This window comes from Pseudoliparis swirei, chromosome 5 (assembly GCF_029220125.1).
Source record: "Pseudoliparis swirei isolate HS2019 ecotype Mariana Trench chromosome 5, NWPU_hadal_v1, whole genome shotgun sequence".
NCBI classification, from domain to species: Eukaryota; Metazoa; Chordata; class Actinopteri; order Perciformes; family Liparidae; genus Pseudoliparis; species Pseudoliparis swirei.
The window spans coordinates 392,448-406,663 of record NC_079392.1 but is presented as its reverse complement, the minus strand read 5'-3'; the positions used below and the strand labels follow the sequence as shown (position 1 = coordinate 406,663).

General features: G+C 49.5%; 1 protein-coding gene across 3 annotated transcripts in view; it reads left to right on the top strand.

The window, feature by feature from the left end:
• The window catches only part of LOC130193426 (receptor-type tyrosine-protein phosphatase S-like), a 124,615-nt gene that overhangs the window by 184 nt on the left and 110,215 nt on the right, over window positions 1–14,216 (top strand). For all 3 annotated transcript variants that reach the window (XM_056413836.1, XM_056413837.1, XM_056413835.1), the window contains exon 1: window positions 1–122. This exon is cut by the window's left edge. The gene's annotated coding sequence lies outside the window, so the exon portion shown is untranslated. The remainder of the gene's footprint in view (window positions 123–14,216) is intronic.

The window sequence follows — 14,216 nt, the reverse complement described above, 5'->3', positions numbered from 1 at the left end:
GCCGGGGAGGAACCAGCGAGAGCCCCCTCCCCCGGTAACCAGCACCGGGCTCCCCTCCCCCGGTAACCAGCACCGGGCTCACGGGACACAGCGGAGGCCTCTGGCTGGAGTACTACAACAAGGTACACTCATACAGGAGTACTACAGTGGAGGTAGGACTTGTATGTACTATAAATACTGCAGCGGAGGAGAAGTAACAGGGAGACCACCATACGTTGTGTTACAGGTAGACCACCATACGTTGTGTTACAGGTAGACCACCATACGTTGTGTTACAGGTAGACCACCATACGTTGTTACAGGTAGACCACCATACGCTGTTACAGGTAGACCACCATACGCTGTGTTACAGGTAGACCACCATACGTTGTGTTACAGGTAGACCACCATACGTTGTTACAGGTAGACCACCATACGCTGTTACAGGTAGACCACCATACGCTGTTACAGGTAGACCACCATACGTTGTTACAGGTAGACCACCATACGTTGTTACAGGTAGACCACCATACGCTGTTACAGGTAGACCACCATACGCTGTTACAGGTAGACCACCATACGTTGTTACAGGTAGACCACCATACGTTGTTACAGGTAGACCACCATACGCTGTTACAGGTAGACCACCATACGCTGTTACAGGTAGACCACCATACGCTGTTACAGGTAGACCACCATACGTTGTGTTACAGGTAGACCACCATACGTTGTGTTACAGGTAGACCACCATACGCTGTTACAGGTAGACCACCATACGTTGTTACAGGTAGACCACCATACGTTGTTACAGGTAGACCACCATACGTTGTTACAGGTAGACCACCATACGTTGTTACAGGTAGACCACCATACGTTGTTACAGGTAGACCACCATACGTTGTGTTACAGGTAGACCACCATACGTTGTTACAGGTAGACCACCATACGTTGTGTTACAGGTAGACCACCATACGTTGTTACAGGTAGACCACCATACGCTGTTACAGGTAGACCACCATCGCTGTTACAGGTAGACCACCATACGTTGTGTTACAGGTAGACCACCATCGTGCTGTTACAGGTAGACCACCATACGCTGTTACAGGTAGACCACCATACGCTGTTACAGGTAGACCACCATACGTTGTGTTACAGGTAGACCACCATACGCTGTTACAGGTAGACCACCATACGTTGTTACAGGTAGACCACCATACGTTGTTACAGGTAGACCACCATACGCTGTTACAGGTAGACCACCATACGTTGTTACAGGTAGACCACCATACGTTGTTACAGGTAGACCACCATACGTTGTGTTACAGGTAGACCACCATACGTTGTTACAGGTAGACCACCATACGTTGTTACAGGTAGACCACCATACGTTGTTACAGGTAGACCACCATACGTTGTTACAGGTAGACCACCATACGCTGTTACAGGTAGACCACCATACGTTGTGTTACAGGTAGACCACCATACGTTGTTACAGGTAGACCACCATACGTTGTTACAGGTAGACCACCATACGCTGTTACAGGTAGACCATACATTGTGTTACAGGTAGACCACCATACGCTGTTACAGGTAGACCACCATACGTTGTGTTACAGGTAGACCACCATACGCTGTTACAGGTAGACCACCATACGCTGTTACAGGTAGACCACCATACGTTGTTACAGGTAGACCACCATACGTTGTTACAGGTAGACCACCATACGCTGTTACAGGTAGACCACCATACGTTGTTACAGGTAGACCACCATACGCTGTTACAGGTAGACCACCATACGCTGTTACAGGTAGACCACCATACGTTGTTACAGGTAGACCACCATACGTTGTTACAGGTAGACCACCATACGTTGTGTTACAGGTAGACCACCATATGTTGTGTTACAGGTAGACCACCATACGCTGTTACAGGTAGACCACCATACGCTGTTACAGGTAGACCACCATACGTTGTTACAGGTAGACCACCATACGCTGTTACAGGTAGACCACCATACGTTGTTACAGGTAGACCACCATACGCTGTTACAGGTAGACCACCATACGTTGTTACAGGTAGACCACCATACATTGTGTTACAGGTAGACCACCATACGCTGTTACAGGTAGACCACCATACGCTGTTACAGGTAGACCACCATACGCTGTTACAGGTAGACCACCATACGTTGTTACAGGTAGACCACCATACGTTGTTACAGGTAGACCACCATACGTTGTTACAGGTAGACCACCATACGTTGTTACAGGTAGACCACCATACGTTGTGTTACAGGTAGACCACCATACGTTGTTACAGGTAGACCACCATACGCTGTTACAGGTAGACCACCATACGTTGTTACAGGTAGACCACCATACGCTGTTACAGGTAGACCACCATACGTTGTTACAGGTAGACCACCATACGCTGTTACAGGTAGACCACCATACGCTGTTACAGGTAGACCACCATACGCTGTGTTACAGGTAGACCACCATACGTTGTTACAGGTAGACCACCATACGTTGTGTTACAGGTAGACCACCATACGTTGTGTTACAGGTAGACCACCATACGTTGTTACAGGTAGACCACCATACGCTGTTACAGGTAGACCACCATACGTTGTGTTACAGGTAGACCACCATACGCTGTTACAGGTAGACCACCATACGTTGTTACAGGTAGACCACCATACGTTGTGTTACAGGTAGACCACCATACGCTGTTACAGGTAGACCACCATACGTTGTGTTACAGGTAGACCACCATACGTTGTTACAGGTAGACCACCATACGTTGTTACAGGTAGACCACCATACGCTGTTACAGGTAGACCACCATACGTTGTTACAGGTAGACCACCATACGTTGTGTTACAGGTAGACCACCATACGTTGTTACAGGTAGACCACCATACGTTGTTACAGGTAGACCACCATACGTTGTTACAGGTAGACCACCATACGCTGTTACAGGTAGACCACCATACGTTGTTACAGGTAGACCACCATACGCTGTTACAGGTAGACCACCATACGTTGTTACAGGTAGACCACCATACGCTGTTACAGGTAGACCACCATACGCTGTTACAGGTAGACCACCATACGTTGTGTTACAGGTAGACCACCATACGTTGTTACAGGTAGACCACCATACGTTGTGTTACAGGTAGACCACCATACGTTGTTACAGGTAGACCACCATACGTTGTTACAGGTAGACCACCATACGCTGTTACAGGTAGACCACCATACGTTAGGGTTAGCTCTCATGTAGAGCGCCATGTAGAGCGCCTCCTCTACTTTTACCGCCCCGTTCATTTATTCATATTCACATCAGCAGCGTTCCGGAGCATCGAGTGTTTTGCAATTCGTCGCATCTCAACAACACAGTTACTGAGCGCTGCTGTGAGGCGCAGAGCGGCGTGCGCTCTGCACTCATGCTAATTGTGTTTATAAATTTGAATACGCTGTGAGTGCTAAATCAGCTCCTCCAGCCACACGAGCGGCGATGAGCTGCGGCGCTGGGGGCGGAGCCTCAGTGAGCAGTGGAGAGGTCAAAGGTCAACATCACAAACCTGCAGGAGCAGCGCCCTCAGAGTCTCTGATAGAGCCACATCGACATGAGCTGCTCTGTACCACACACACACACCTGTTGGTGGCTCTTGGAGGACTTATCGTTCCCCTGGACCTTGAGGTTCTATGAGGCTCTTCGGGTCCAAGGACAGCGATTAGAACCGGCTGGAGGGTCTGGTGGGATGTAGCGGCTGCAGCTCTGGAACATGGCGTATGTGACATGGCGTCCAGCAGGGAGGAGTCCTGGTCCCCGTCCTGGTCCCCGTCCTGGTCCCCGTCCTGGACCCCGTCCTGGTCCCCGTCCTGCTCCCCGTCCTGGACCCCGTCCTGGACCCCGTCCTGGACCCCGTCCTGGACCCCGTCCTGGTCCCCGTCCTGGTCCCCGTCCTGGTCCCCGTCCTGGACCCCGTCCTGGACCCCGTCCTGGTCCCCGTCCTGGTCCGGCAGGGCGACTCCCATATGAAGTGGGATTACCAGCTGGCCTCCCCCAGATTGATGCACAGACGTTCCCATAGGGGGTCCTCCTCCTCCTCCTCCTCTGGCAGGAAGGCCTGCCCTGGCAGTTTGACCCCTCTGAGTGGTAGTGGGAGGGGCCGGGCCCCGGGGCCCAAAGGGTTCCAACAGGTGGGATCTCCCATTACAATCTGTCTGTAGGCAGCCTGTGTTTGAGAAGCCGGACGCTGGACTACAGAACCCACAATGCACCTGTCATTCAGACCCCCCCCTCCTTTGTTGCTCTGCACCCCCTCACCAAACTGTAGGACATCTGGCAGGAGGAGGGGCTCAGGAGGGGGAGGAGAAAGGAGTAGAGGGGGTAGGAGTGGGGAGGTGAGAGATGGGGGTCGCAAAGAAACGCATGTCTGCAGGAGCGTGGGGGTCTTCATCGAAGAGGAGAGCGCTAACCGAAGAGGAGGAGGAAGATCATTGATGGAAGTCATTGTGTGTAATGCAAAGAAACAAGAGAGAGGAGGAGGAGGAGGGGGAGTGGGAGGGGGAGGAGGAGGAGGAGGAGGAGGCTGCATCACTCAGCACTCGCCGGGTTAAAGAGGAGTAACGAGCTGCCTGTCAGGGAGACCTCCTGGTGGAGGAGGTGCTGCAGGGAGACACAATACAGAGCAGCACACACACATTACAGAGCAGCACACACAATACAGAGCAGCACACACACATTACAGAGCAGCACACACAATACAGAGCAGCACACACACATTACAGAGCAGCACACACAATACAGAGCAGCAGTGGTGCGTACAGGAGAGAGGAGGCACCGGAGGCCAAATGCAGAGAGTGTCTTCTCCTGTGTGTAGCAGGAGGTGACTCTGTGTAGTGACTCTGTGTAGTGACTCTGTGTGTAGTGACTCTGTGTGTAGTGACTCTGTGTAGTGACTGTGTGTAGTGACTGTGTGTGTAGTGACTCTGTGTAGTGACTCTGTGTAGTGACTGTGTGTGTAGTGACTCTGTGTGTAGTGACTCTGTGTGTAGTGACTCTGTGTGTAGTGACTGTGTGTGTAGTGACTGTGTGTGTAGTGACTGTGTGTAGTGACTGTGTGTAGTGACTCTGTGTGTAGTGACTGTGTGTAGTGACTCTGTGTGTAGTGACTGTGTGTAGTGACTCTGTGTAGTGACTCTGTGTAGTGACTGTGTGTAGTGACTCTGTGTGTAGTGACTCTGTGTAGTGACTGTGTGTAGTGACTCTGTGTGTAGTGACTGTGTGTGTAGTGACTCTGTGTGTAGTGACTCTGTGTGTAGTGACTCTGTGTAGTGACTGTGTGTGTAGTGACTCTGTGTGTAGTGACTCTGTGTAGTGACTGTGTGTAGTGACTCTGTGTGTAGTGACTGTGTGTGTAGTGACTCTGTGTGTAGTGACTCTGTGTGTAGTGACTCTGTGTGTAGTGACTCTGTGTGTAGTGACTGTGTGTAGTGACTCTGTGTAGTGACTCTGTGTGTAGTGACTCTGTGTGTAGTGACTGTGTGTAGTGACTCTGTGTGTAGTGACTCTGTGTGTAGTGACTGTGTGTGTAGTGACTGTGTGTGTAGTGACTCTGTGTGTAGTGACTGTGTGTGTAGTGACTCTGTGTGTAGTGACTGTGTGTAGTGACTCTGTGTAGTGACTGTGTGTAGTGACTCTGTGTGTAGTGACTCTGTGTGTAGTGACTGTGTGTGTAGTGACTGTGTGTGTAGTGACTCTGTGTGTAGTGACTGTGTGTAGTGACTCTGTGTGTAGTGACTGTGTGTAGTGACTCTGTGTGTAGTGACTATGTGTGTGTAGTGACTGTGTGTAGTGACTCTGTGTGTAGTGACTCTGTGTAGTGACTGTGTGTAGTGACTGTGTGTAGTGACTGTGTGTAGTGACTGTGTGTGTAGTGACTGTGTGTAGTGACTGTGTGTAGTGACTCTGTGTATTGACTGTGTGTAGTGACTGTGTGTGTAGTGACTCTGTGTGTAGTGACTGTGTGTGTAGTGACTGTGTGTAGTGACTCTGTGTGTAGTGACTGTGTGTGTAGTGACTGTGTGTGTAGTGACTCTGTGTGTGTGTAGTGACTGTGTGTGTAGTGACTGTGTGTGTAGTGACTCTGTGTGTAGTGACTGTGTGTGTAGTGACTGTGTGTGTAGTGACTGTGTGTAGTGACTGTGTGTGTGTGTAGTGACTGTGTGTGTAGTGACTGTGTGTGTAGTGACTCTGTGTGTAGTGACTGTGTAGTGACTGTGTGTAGTGACTCTGTGTGTGTAGTGACTGTGTGTGTAGTGACTCTGTGTGTAGTGACTGTGTGTGTAGTGACTCTGTGTGTAGTGACTGTGTGTAGTGACTGTGTGTGTAGTGACTGTGTGTGTAGTGACTCTGTGTGTAGTGACTCTGTGTAGTGACTGTGTGTATTGACTGTGTGTAGTGACTCTGTGTGTAGTGACTGTGTGTGTAGTGACTGTGTGTGTAGTGACTCTGTGGATCAGCCGACACCAACCAACAGGTTCCGTTCGGTAACATATTTTATTTACGCCACAGAGCAGCCTCTCCTCCTCTCCTCCAGCTCTGCTGCCCTTTTATAATCGGCCAGCAGCCGAGGCCAGACTGGAGACAGCTGCCACAGTGTGTAAATGGAGACTGCGCTCTGTCCTCTGGCGCTCTGTCCTCTGACGCTCTGTCCTCTGGCGCTCTGTCCTCTGACGCTTTGTCCTATGACGCTCTGGCGCTCTGTCCTCTGACGCTCTGTCCTCTGACGCTCTGTCCTCTGACGCTCTGTCCTCTGATGCTCTGGCGCTCTGTCCTCTGGCGCTCTGTCCTCTGACGCTCTGTCCTCTGGCGCTCTGTCCTCTGGCGCTCTGTCCTCTGATGCTTTGTCCTGACGCTCTGTCCTCTGGCGCTCTGTCCTCTGACGCTCTGCCCAGCGGGCAGCCGGAGAGGGGTTTGCTGTTCTGAGAAGTTGAAGATGAAGTTGTTTATTTGTTGTAGTTTTTGGTGAAGATGAATTTTAAAAAGGGTTGCTTCCACCCAGTGGCGGCTGGTGAATTTGGGGGGGGGCGCAGTTTAAATATCACTCAACAATGAGAAGAAAAGAGGTTTTGAGTAGAATATAGTAAAAAACAAAGCTTTATTTCAAGAACACAGCGTGCTCAACACTGTCCAACAACAACTATCAACACACTGTAACTTTAGCATGAGAGGTTCAGAGCAGCTTTAAGGAACATTGGGTTGGGTTTCAGAGGTTTGCAAAATAAAAGAGTTTCACCCTCACATGAAAGAGGTTCAGAGCAGAATAGAGCCAGAGAGATCACATGTTACATGGGTGACAGAGTAGAGCCACTACTGTAAAGACAAGTAGCCTCCTCTCTTTAAAGTGGTCAAACTTCTCCATAACTCTCTGGTTAAAGTCATCATGTCTGTAACCAGCCTGTTTCATTATTCTGGAGGGAATGTGTCTGTTTTTCAGAACTTCTTCATTGTGTTTTCGATGCCAGTTCGGTCTCCTTCTGCTCTGCAAACAGGGTTAGCTTCATGCTGTTAAAATAATAAAATAAATATACACTTTTATTAATCCCCAAGGGGAAATTAGTTCTCTGCATTTAACCCATCCTTAGTTATTAAGGAGCAGTGGGCTGCAGTGAGGTGCCCGGGAAGCAACTGTGGGTTCAGTGCCTTGCTCAAGGACACTTCGACTTGCAGCTAATGGGGAGAGCGGGGATCGAACCCACGACCTTGCGGTTGAAGGACGGCCCTCTTACCCCACTGAGCTAAAGCCGCCCATGCTCTTAGCTAGATAACTGCGGCAAGATTCGTGCTTTCCACTTGTCTGCAGGTCTTTAGACCCCTCCCCCCGTTGTAGTCCAGAGAGTTTCAGTCCCTTTGGAACAACAGACAGGGGAAACTAAACAGCATTACTCACTGAGCTCCAGCTAACAGCTCCGTTAGCTACCTGCTCCCGTAGCTCCGTGGAGCTCTCTGGCTGAGGGAACATACCGGTCTCTGATTGGCCGAATAGTCCAGTCACGTGAAATAATAAAACGATGTCATTGGCCAGGGCGCACATTTTTGTGCCCCAAGATTCACGTTTCATCCTCCAATGAGAAGCCGTCCTTGCCGAAACGACCGTGAAATGTTTGCTCGCTGCCGCACACACACGTTGGGCCGGTGTCCCGTAAAGGGGGCGGGGCTTCTCTCCGTGATAATGAGTGGCGATATATTATATTTTTTCACATTAACTTAAGTGGTTGTTGACAGGCTGACGGTCTCCCACACACATTTAGCGAGTCAACACGGTATATTTACTATTTAAATGATTTGGCATATAATGTTTTTTGACAGGATTATATTTTTTATTTTTCATCTCTAAATTTTAAGAGGGGCGGCGCCCTAGCGCCCTCTATGGACGCACCACCACTGCACGTGGTTCTAAAGACAATCTGCACACACACACACACACACACACACACGCTTAGGAGGTTGATGAAGTACCGTGACACGGCAGAATTTAACAAAAACTCAAACTAACTGAAGAGCCGTGTTCTGGTTGCCTAGCAGCAGGTGAGCCGCTGTGTTTCCGTTGTCCAGCCCAGGGCACAGCCGGACATCAACATCAGCCAAACAGAGGAGGCAGAATAATCCGAGCGCTGCAGCACCTGCAGCGTCGGGAGCGCCGAGTAACTCCTGAGTCTCGGTGTCGGAGGAGATAATCCTGATTAAAAAGTGACGGCGGCTGGGGGAAGAACGACAACATAGCAATCAGCGCTCGCAGCCCCGATGGAGAAGATTAGCAGCAGCAGAGGGTGGGGGCCGCGCTGCGTCGGCCCTTTGTTCAGGGATCACAGACGAAGGGCCGGGAGATCTTATTTATTCCCGTATCGTTGATCCCGGCGACTGCTCTGTGTTTCCTTGTTTTCTCTTCAGGTGTGTGGGGGGAGCAGCACACTGAAACACGTCTGTGATCACAGAGCCGTACTCTTGTCAGTAGTTTGTGATTTGGCTGCCGAGATGTCGGTCCAGCTGGTCCCTGAACAATGGGACAGCTGATGGAGTCTCATTACGGGGACTCGCCGACCCCCTGCAGTGAGGGTCACTGGTACGAGTCTCGCCTCGGATGTCCTAGAAGGGGTTAACGAAACGAGGGCTTCTCAGTTTGGTTGAGGAGTGACGACGCGATGCGACTGCAGTTGATTTCCTTTTATTTTGAACCAACAGTAGTGGAGGTGACGGAGCGGCAGGCCGCCTAGCCGTTGACCTCCTGATTCCAGAGGGTACAACTGGACGTCCCTCTGGAGTCAACCTGACCCTAAGGGCTCCTCTGTCCCCTCATGTCAGTGCTGTCCCGCCATCCGGGTGTTGGACGGATGTCCTGGCTGCTGAACGACCACCGGCACCGTCTAGGTTGTAGTTCACACCCCTCTGTTAGGAGCTGTGACAAGTACCTGTACGAAGTTTATCCAGCTAAAGAGGGAATTGGGCAACAAGGAGAACATAGCTGGATCATCTGAAGGGAAAATAACTCTGCTGCTATCGGCCTGTCTATCTGTGATGCAGAGAGATACTGTTAAGAAGCCGGAGCCTGAAGAGAAATGAGATACCCAAACTCCCAGAGGAAGACAGTGGAGAAGACGACTGATCATCGAGTTGACCAACCCACCGCGGCTGCAGAACTCCAGAGTGGTCAGCAACACGATGTCTGTGGGTCAGAGTTAAAAGATCCGATCTGTCGGTCCTGGAGCAACAAGCAGGACTCCAGTCTGCTGGCTCATCACCAGGTCCTCTAAATGTCAGGGACAGAGCTTCAGACTGGAAGCCAGGCGAGGCAGAGTCCCTAACCCCAGCCCTAGCCCTAACCCTAGCCAAAGGGCTGGGTCAGAGTATCTGGAGGACCATCCACCTCCCCCAAAGGCAGCTTACAGCCCACAAGCTGTGGCGGTAAGGAGAGACACAGGGACAGAAGGGAAGACAAAAGGACATGGGGGGGTTGTGCTTACAGCCCCACCACACTGGCCCTCGGGTCGGTGGAAACAGAGAGACGGAACCAATGAAAGGGGGGAGGGGGGGGGGGATAATGAGGCAGGAATGGAGACGGCAGCTTGGCACCAGGAGGGAGCCGGAGAGGCTCCCCGTGTTCGCTAACGGCTCTGACCCTGAGGACGCTCCATCGGGCCGGGGGGAGCAGATTGAGGTTCTCTGGCTTTTGAACTACAGCCAAGCTGTCTTGCAGACGCCCGGCGGTGCAGTCACTAAGATGGTCGCCCCCCGCCGGCCCACTGCCGGTGCCAGGGAGAGGATGTGAGGCCAGAGGAGAGACCACTGGCCAGCCAATCAGATCACTGATGTGCCCGTCGGCTCAGTTGTAGTGACCGTGTCTGCACAGCACTGCGTGTCATGAAGGGACACTGAAGCTGTGCGGCTCCATGGGGCCACACAGGCCTGCACTAAGGGCCACGGACTCCCTCTGGCACATTGAGGAGCCTGTGGCCCCTCCAGGGGATTATTACAGAACAGTATGCATTCATGGTGCTTTGGACTCGTCACCATCAACAGACACACTTCACAATGCAGAACCACAGTCAGTGGAGCTTTAAACAAAGATGGAGGCATTGGTCAACCAGAGTTACCTGGTGCATGTTCCCAGAGCACCGACTTCTAAAGAGACGCGGTGTCATCGACCCCCATGTGGAGGGAATGGCCCCCAGGCGGTCAGACACTGAGTTCATGATGACGTGGCCCCTCCATGGGACTCCCAGAGGGGTCTGGTTGGGCGGAGGCCTTTGGGAGGACCGCCTGTGTTCAGACAGACGTTCTCCATGAGGGATGGTGGCCGCTGCCTCTGGGGGGATCTGAATACTAAAGGAACCGACAAGATGAGGCAGGAGCTGGCGTCATATTTATGTTCAGTCAGAGGCCGTTTGTCATTTTATATTCTTCTTGGGTATCGAAATTCTCATCCAAAGGGGGAACCACTCTGGGGCCTCCCAGGAACAAAGACACCGGCCGTGAGGAAGAGGAGGCAGGAAGGTGAAGCCTCTCAGCAGAGGGGAGCGGAACATGGTGTGTTAAAACAGAGAACCTGGAGGAACTTGGGCTGTTCTTTGAAGTCGTCTCTTTACTACCAGTGAGCGCCCCCCCCTAGTCTTCTTAACTGACTCGTTGTCAGGAGGTCAGCGAAGACGACTCCCTGTAGGTGGAGGTGTGCACGTCTGTTTAACCAGCAGGAGGTCACGCTGTGGTTGGCCAGCAGGGATGCAACAACATTTAAATCTTTTGTTCATTTTTGACGATGCAGATTCGATCTGATGTGCTTAAGAGTTCAAATCCTTGCCCACCGGCATCCAATGTGGCTCCACCCCCCGACCCCACACAGCCAACGGCTCTCCGGCTTTGAAGAGCAGCCAAATGCGAGAGCTGCTTGTACCCAGAGCCGCTCGATGGAGTCGGCTCGGTTGTCAGCCGAGTCGCTCACTTGACCTGTTGACCCCGGCTGGGCAGGAGGCCAATCAGAGCTCTTTGTCCATTTGAGATGGAATAGAGCATCAAAGACACCTCAGAAGAAGAGGAGCAGCGCCATGTTGTTGTGCTTTACAGTCGATGTGTTGTTGTTGTGCTTTACAGTCGATGTGTTGTTGTTGTGCTTTACAGTCGATGTGTTGTTGTTGTGCTTTACAGTCGATGTGTTGTTGTTGTGCTTTACAGTCGATGTGTTGTTGTTGTGCGGTGCTGTTGATCACCATTGTGCGGCAGCATTGTGAGTCGTGGACCTGGAGTCATAATGTTTCCCTTTGGCTCCGCCCCCACGCGTGAAACGTCCGTAACACATTTAGCATAATTACAGCTTTGGTGAAGTCGCTCTTCAAGGAAGGGATTGACTCTCTCTCTCTCTGTCTCTCTCTCTGTCTCTCTCTCTCTGCATGAAAGTCATGTTCGATTTACAGTCAAACTCAAATCCTTTTTTTTTCACTGCGCCGCCAGCAGTATTAGTATTAGAATATATTAATATCTTTAAAAATGATCATAACTGACGAAGAACAATCTGTCTTTGAGATTTGTGTGAACCAAAACCAGTCGGTGGATGTCAGGGTTTTTGACAATAACATAAAATGTTTTTATTCTGAAGTCGAGGATATTGTGAACGTAGCGCGGATAAAACGGGACTTCTCTTATTGTTCTCTGCACATAAATATTCACAGTGTAGCTGATAAATTCGATCAGCTAAAGAATCTGTTATTCAGGCTTGAGCAGCAGAAAATTAATGTGGACTTTATACTTCTCTGTGAAACGTTCCTGACTGACCAAAGTCAGGAGTTGTATACCCTCCCTGGGTACAACTTATATTGCAAAAATCGCGCTAACATTAAACAAGGTGGCGTGGCATTATATGTTGCTGAGAAATACATCTCCAAGGATAGAGTTGACATTGGTGTGAATATCGAGGGAGAGTTTGAGTCCATTTTTGTCGAAGTCCAATTAAACCACAAGCAAAAGCCATGTCTTGTTGGCGAGATATACCGAGTCCCAGGCACTAATCAGTCTCAATCTATTGAGCGATACGATACTATACTGTCGCAGATCCAGTACAACAACTTTGGTAACGTTGTGATCGGGACGGATCAAAACTTCGATCTTTTGAAAGTTGATTCCCATCAACAAACTTCGACATTACTGGACTCCTTTTTCGCTTGTGGTATTATGCCTACGATTACAATTCCCACAAGAATAACTAAATCGAGTTCCACTCTCATCGACAACATTTATGTTAACCAGGAGAACATCTGCAATTTGATCTCCTTTGTTATTTTTTCTGATATTTCAGACCATTTGCCGTGTCTAACGCTTATGGGGGAACGAAATAAGGTTAATGAGAAAAAGCAGCCTCTCGTTATCACATCGCGATCTGTCACTGATCAGAAGCTGCAAGATATTAATCATTCTCTGTCCAATGTTGACTGGTCTGACCTACAAAACATGACCATAGACGAAGCAAGTAACGCAGTCACTCGGTCATTTATAAGCATACTGGATCATCACGCCCCTACGAGAACTGTTCGTATTTCTCGCAAGCATGTTATGAGAGAACCCTGGATGACGGTGGGTCTGATGAACTCGATACGCAGGCGTGATCGTCTGTTCAAACTCCAGCTGGGGAAACCAGACAGTCATCCTGCGCGGGCAACATGTCTCACCTACAGAAATATATTAAACAAAGTCAAACGAGACGCAAAACAATTGTACTACTCTAACCTCCTCAATGAATATAAGTACGACTCAAGGAAGACTTGGCGAGTGATTAACTCGATCATTAACAAATCCAACGACAAGTCTCGTATCTCGGATGTATTTTATGTCAATGGCAAAAAGGAAGTTGACCCAAAAAAGATTGCAGATGGGTTCTGTGAATATTTCGCTACCATAGGTGTGAAATATGCAGACCAAATTGGATGTTCTGATCACTCGTTTGCTGAGTATCTTGGTCAATCATCCACAATTCAATCGATGTTTCTTAATCCTGTCAACCCGGATGAAATTTCTAAAATAATAAACAGCTTTAAGCCAAAGAAAAGCGCCGGTCACGACGGTATCAGCATGAATCTAGTCAAACAACTTGGTCAATCGTTGGCCACTCCATTATCACATCTTGTAAACAAATCATTATCGGAGGGAGTTTTTCCTGATGATATGAAGATCGCTGAAGTGATCCCCATTTACAAAGCCAAAGAAAAGCTTTACTTTACTAACTATCGTCCAATATCTCTGTTGCCAAGCTTTTCCAAAATTTTGGAAAAGGTCGTTCATAAACGACTGTCCAGCTTTGTTGCAAAGCATAACTTGCTAAAAGCCAATACGGTTTTCGACCAAAGCACTCGACTGAGAACGCGGTCACTGAGTTTCTGTTTGACACATACACTGCACTTGAACATGGAGAGAACACTCTGGCATTATTCCTAGACCTTTCTAAAGCATTTGACACAATCGATCACTCAATACTTTTAAATAAACTGAGCCATTATGGTATTAGAGGTACGGCACTTGAGTGGTTAAAAAGTTATCTTCGTGGTCGAAAACAATATGTGAAATACAAGGGGTTCAAATCAAAATCATATGATATAACTTGTGGAGTACCACAGGGTTCTGTATTGGGACCCATGCTATTTATATTGTACATAAATGACCTTCCAAAAGTCTTAAAACGTGT